Below are 6,000 nucleotides of genomic sequence, written 5' to 3'. Positions count from 1 at the left end.
CAAACAAAACTTTCACAGGTGATATATTATATACATTTGTGTAAAACAAACATCCTGTCCAAAATCCCTAGTCCAGACGTTTGTCAGGATGCAGGCCTATAGTATCATACTTGAGTATGTTGTACTGGCAAGGCTGAGCTTCGGACTTTGGAGCACACCTGGGATCCAGTAGTGAGACTGTCTCAGGCTTGCTGGCCCCTGGGTGTTTGTTGTATGTTGTTTTATAGTCAGTCCTCCCTTTGCTCCTGCTGGGACATGTATTGCTCTAGAATCTGATGGTAAGTTCCTGAATGAAGAAAACGTGGTGTATGGGGAAAGAATAGTAGAGACCTGGACAACATTGTGTTCAGCTGTATCTGAGAAACCAACCAACCGCGCTCTTCTGTGGTGTTTGGTTCACTGTCTCAGGCTTCTGAACAGCATTTCTGTGGAGCTTATGGAGCGGACTCCATGTGTGCCAGCCACATCAGCGATGTGACATTAGCATTGTCTTGTTTGAAGGCTCACGGGATGCTCAGGCTTGAAAATACTTGAAAGGTCTGCGCAAGCCTGCAGGCTGCCACTGGCCTCTCGAAATGCAGTTCTGTCTTATAACCTAGTCTTTAGACAGTTAATACCACAGTATATGATTGTTTTTATTTATTTATTTATTTATTTATTTATTTATTTATTTATTTATTTATTTATTTATTTATTTTGGTTCTTTTTTTTCGGAGCTGGGGACCGAACCCAGGGCCTTGCGCTTCCTAGGCAAGCGCTCTACCACTGAGCTAAATCCCCAACCCCGATTGTTTTTATTTTATTATGGTTATTCCACCCTAATATACTAATATACTAAGAGTTGATGCCCATCTGAACTTTTTGGGGAAGCGGGGGTTTAAAACAGGGTTTCTCTGTGTAACTTCCACTGTCCTGGAATTCTGGCCTCGAACTCTGAGGTCTGCTGCCTCTGCCTCCCAAGTCCTGGGATTAAAGGCTTTGGCCACCACCATCCTGTCTGAATACACCCTGCTGGGCTGGACACTGGTGGTAATGCCTTTAATCCCATTAGTCCCAGTGCTTGGGAGGCAGGTCTCTGTGAGTCTGAGGCCAGCCTAGTTACAGAGCAAGTTCCAGGGTACCCAGGGATATACAGAGAAACCCTGTTTCAAAAACAGAAAAATATCAAGCATTTAAAATGTCATTTAATGCTATTAGTGGAATGCAAAATAAGTTTTAATGAACAGAATTTGAAACAACACAACCACTCAAAATTTTTGTTCTGTTTAGTTTCAGTTTGAAAATATGTTAAACTACTTTATTTTTCCTCAACATTTCCATGTTGTGTCTGAGTACCTGCATGCATGTATGTGCACCATTTGGGAGCAGGTGCACAAATGGTCCAAAGAGATGGTCTGGTCCTCCAAGTGGTTACAGGCAGACATGAGGTGTGGGCCATGAAATTGCTATGTAGTTGAAGATGGTCTTGAACTCTGTTCTTAGATTGCATAGGTGTGTAAATGCGGGGTGTGTACGTGCGTTGCAGGCGCTCTTAGGCACCTGAGGCACAGATGGTAGCCTCCTGGCATGGGTTTGAGGGACTGAAATTGGGTCTTTTACAAGAGCAGTGTATGTTGCTAACCTCTGAGCCACCCTTCCATTCCACTGTGTGGTCATTGTGATGCCTTCCCAGTCCTCACGTTTGTTGCTTGAGACAGGCTTTGCTGTAGGAGGAGATACAGACATCAGCCTGGTCTGAATCCTTGGTCCTCGTCCTTGTCACTATTTCTCAAGTACTGGGAGTGCCACGCCTGGCTCATAGTAGGTTCATTAATCAACTTCTAAACCAGTTAAAGAAGCACATTAAGAATGTCATTTTGTTTGGGAATTTTCTAGAATGTAGTAAGCATTTCATGCTTTTCTGAGAACATTTTAACCAGGCTTGGTGGCACTTGTCTTTAATCCCAGCACTATGGAAGCAGAAGCAAGGAGGTCTCTCTTATTTGAGGTCAGCTTGGTCTACCTAGTGAGTTCCAGACCAGTCAGGCCTTCAAAGTGAGATAGTTGTCTCAATAAATAATACATAAAATTAAAAATAAAGTTGTTTGGAGGCTATAGAGATGATTCATTGGGATCCTTTTTGATGTCTAGCACCTACATGGAGCTGGGAAGGGTGGCGTAGACCAATAACCCAGCCCTGGTGGGTGAAAACAGGTGTACTCTGGGGACTTACCCACTAGTGTTCCCCAATGACGAGTTCCTGTGTAGTGGGGAAAATGAAGAAGGTTAGAGTTACAAAACAAATCAAGTTGCTACCCTTAGTCAAGTAACAGACTAGATCTAGCTGTCAAACTGCTAAACCTCTCTAATCCATAAAGAATCACGACAAACAAGATCTTCAGTGGACAAAGTCAGAGAAAAACCACCTCCTTTCTTAAATTACTCTCAGGAGCCTAACTCAGGCATTGGAGATCAATAAAGGCAGGCACCCGGCATTGGCCCCTGGCTCCCACACACGGATGCAGGTGCTGTATGTGGCCTCACACAGATGTAGATGGGGGTAGGTGTTCTTGTATACTCAGCCCAGCCTGGGTGGTGCTGTCATGGGTGCCTGTTAGGTTCATGCATGGGAGTGTAGTGTTAGGCCTGCAGAGGGTATCGGATCCCCCTGGAACTGGAAATTGCAAGCTATATGGGCTCTTAACCATCTTTCCGGCCCTAAGACAGTGTTTTTAAAGTTTGAAGAGATTATCCAGTGTTTAAAAGCAAGATACACGTTTATTTAGGCTTTTTGAGACAGGGTTTGTTTAGCCCTGGCTGTCATGGAATTCACACTGTATAGGCCAGACTGACCTTGAACTCACAGAGATCCACCTGCTTCTGACTCCTGAGTGTTGAGATTAAAGGCGTCCACTGTCCCGCTAAGAAAATTGGTTCTTAAGAGCAGGATCATTGGCGTGGGCTTGGCTTGCAGGAAGAGTTTGGAATCTAAAATAAAAAGGCCTAGTATGGTCCACACAGCTTAACAGAAACAGGGTGAGGGGTCAGGGGGTTTGGATACTGTCGCAGTGAGGACAGAGCCAGGAGGTGGTGCACATCTTTAATCCCACCCAGCACTCGGGAGGCAGTCAAAGGTAGGCAGATTTCTGTGAGTTCAAGACCAGCTTGAACTACAGAGCAAGTTCCAGCACAGCCAGGGCTATAGAGATCCTGTCTTGAAGGGGGCATGGGGAGGAATAGAAAAACAAATACAGTTTGAAATTTCAGTTGGATAGGAATGTGTTACCCTTACACCATGGCAGTGAATGTGCTGGGTCTCTTCTGTGTATGTGCTTGTAGATTCTCATAGATACACCTGTGTGGAGCCCATAGGTCGGTTGACTTAGTTAATCTTCTGTCTTTTACTTTATTGAAGTAGGGTCGATTCCTATTATGGTCGTCAATCCAGCCTATCCAGCAAGTTTTCTCTGGAGGTCCTGAGTGCTGCAGTGACATGCATGTTACCACACTTTGCCTGTCTCTGTATGTAGATCCTAGGGATTCAAACTCTGGGCCTCCTGCATTTGCAGCAAACTACACATTGAGGCCTTTTCTCAGATCCAAATTTGCATGCACTTTATCCATAATGTGACTTTGTCTGAGCATGAGAGTAAGCGACAAACTAATTCATCTCTACAAAGGGAATTTAAGACTGAACAGCGTTCAGGAAGTGGCATGCTTTTTCCCAGCTCCATTTCATACTGAGCATTGAGTCTAAAAGGCAAAAAAAAAAAGATCTAAAAACCTCAAGGACTTGGAAGAAAACCCGTCAAGAGAAGCAGTGAGAGGACCCGCTCCAGGTTCTGTTTTGAAGTCCTTTGCTCATCTCATCTCGGGCGGATGAGTATCAAGGATTCTTATGCCTCTAGCCAGTCTCTGTATTTAGTCTTGTCACACATCTACCTTGTAACCTAGGTTCATACCAGCGTAGGTGTTTTGGTGCTTTTATGAGGTAGGGTCTCACCTTGTAGACAGGGCTACCCATCAACTCTTAGAGATCCATTTGCCTCCACCTCCTGATGTGTGTTTAAATAAGCAATTTTATGTTTTCTTCTACCCAGGTGTTCATAACTATTTTGGATGTTAGGCGTTACAGACATCTTTATATTGGTACCTGGCATTGCTGTTTGAGGCCCTGGGAACTTGTCTGTCTTCTACAGCTAGTGTTTAGTTTAGTTTGCTGGTTTCAAGAATTCGACTCAACAGTGTCAGGGTTGGAGCTGGGAATGATTTAGACTCGGGTGGGTGTGACTTCTGCTAGATATGTCAATGAGACTGAAGTGTGTGGGGTGAACTAGAGGGTAAAGAAGGGAGCTGCAAAGCCAGTTAGTAGAGAATAAGAGTCACTCCAGGAAGAAATACAATGTGGGAGGCAGAGGAAGGCCCAGTCTCTGATGGGTGCATATTCTTGTCCTGCAAAATTTATATTTAAAGTTCCCCATATCAAAACCCAGATCTGACCTATGTATTTCAGCGTTTCTTGAAGGAGCACCGCCTCACCCTTGCAATTTCGGTCCTTACTGTGGACTGTTTGCAGTACTCAAGCTCCCTCAGAAACAGCTCTAACACAGAAAATAATCACTGTTTTCTAAATTATTTCTTCTGGGATCCAAGCACTCCTAAAAACCAAGGAGGATGCTTGTCCTAGAACTGGCTCTAGAACCTAGGCAGAAGCAGTAGGACTGACAGCGTTGAGTTTGAGGACTTGGGAAGCTTGTGCTAGTTAAGTAAACGAGACAGAAGAGAAGTGGGTACTGAGGAAATGGAGAGGTGGGACTAACAGATGGCAGAGCAGGAGATAGGTTCGGTTGGAGAGCAGTGACAGCGCTTGACAGTGGTGGGAGGAGTCGAGAGGGGTCAGCGAGTGCACAAGTGTGCACACACAAACACACACACAAACACACACACCACACACACATACATAACACACAAACACACACACCACACACACACACAAACACACACACACCACACACACATACACACCACACACACACAAACACACACCACACACACACAAACAAACACACACCACACACATACACACCACACACAAACACACACACCACACACACATACACACCACACACACACACCACACACACAAACAAACACACACACCACACACACATACACACCACACATACACACCACACACACACACCACACACACACACCACACACACACAAACAAAACACACACCACACAAACACACCACACACACACCACACACATACACACCACACACACACACACACACCACACACACACACACACACACACACACACACACACAGACACAGCTCAGGCGTGCTTCCTGTCCTCTGGTGTCTGTCAACGCAGAACAGGCCTTGGATCCCATGGATGCTCTATGATGTGGGTGCTTGGAATAGAACTCTGGTCCTCTGAAGAGGATCTCTTAGATACTGAGTGTAAAATTTCCCCAGCTTGCATTTTATGGTTTTCATTTTTATCTTTTATTATTTTTGAGACAGTTTATTTATCCCAGGTTGGTCTGGACCTTGCCATTTAGCCCAGGATGACCTGTGCTTGTGATTCTCTTGCCCCTATCTTCTGGGTGCTGGGATTACAGGCATGTAGCCACTATGCTGGGTTTTATGGGGTTGAGGGTCCAAATCCAGGGGGCTGGAGAGATGGCTCAGTGGTTAAGAGCACTGACTGCTCTTCCAGAGGTCCTGAGTTCAATTCCCAGCAACCACGTGGTGGTTCACAACCATCTGTAATGGGATCTGATGCCCTCTTCTGGTGTGTCTGAAGATAGTGACAGTGTACTTATACACAATAAATAAGTAAATACTTAAAACAAACAAACCAGGGCTTCACTTGTGCTGGAGAAAAACTGGATTAAGCTGCATCCCCAACTCATATCCCTTATTTCAAAAACACGCTTACATGCTCTTCACTATTTAACAAAACATACAGCACACTGATGGACTGATGGGGTGTGTGTGTGTGTGTGT

Source organism: Rattus norvegicus, chromosome 14, assembly GCF_021556685.1.
Source record: "Rattus norvegicus strain SHRSP/BbbUtx chromosome 14, alternate assembly SHRSP_T2T, whole genome shotgun sequence".
In the NCBI taxonomy this organism is placed as follows: Eukaryota; Metazoa; Chordata; class Mammalia; order Rodentia; family Muridae; genus Rattus; species Rattus norvegicus.
This window is presented reverse-complemented; position numbering follows the sequence as displayed.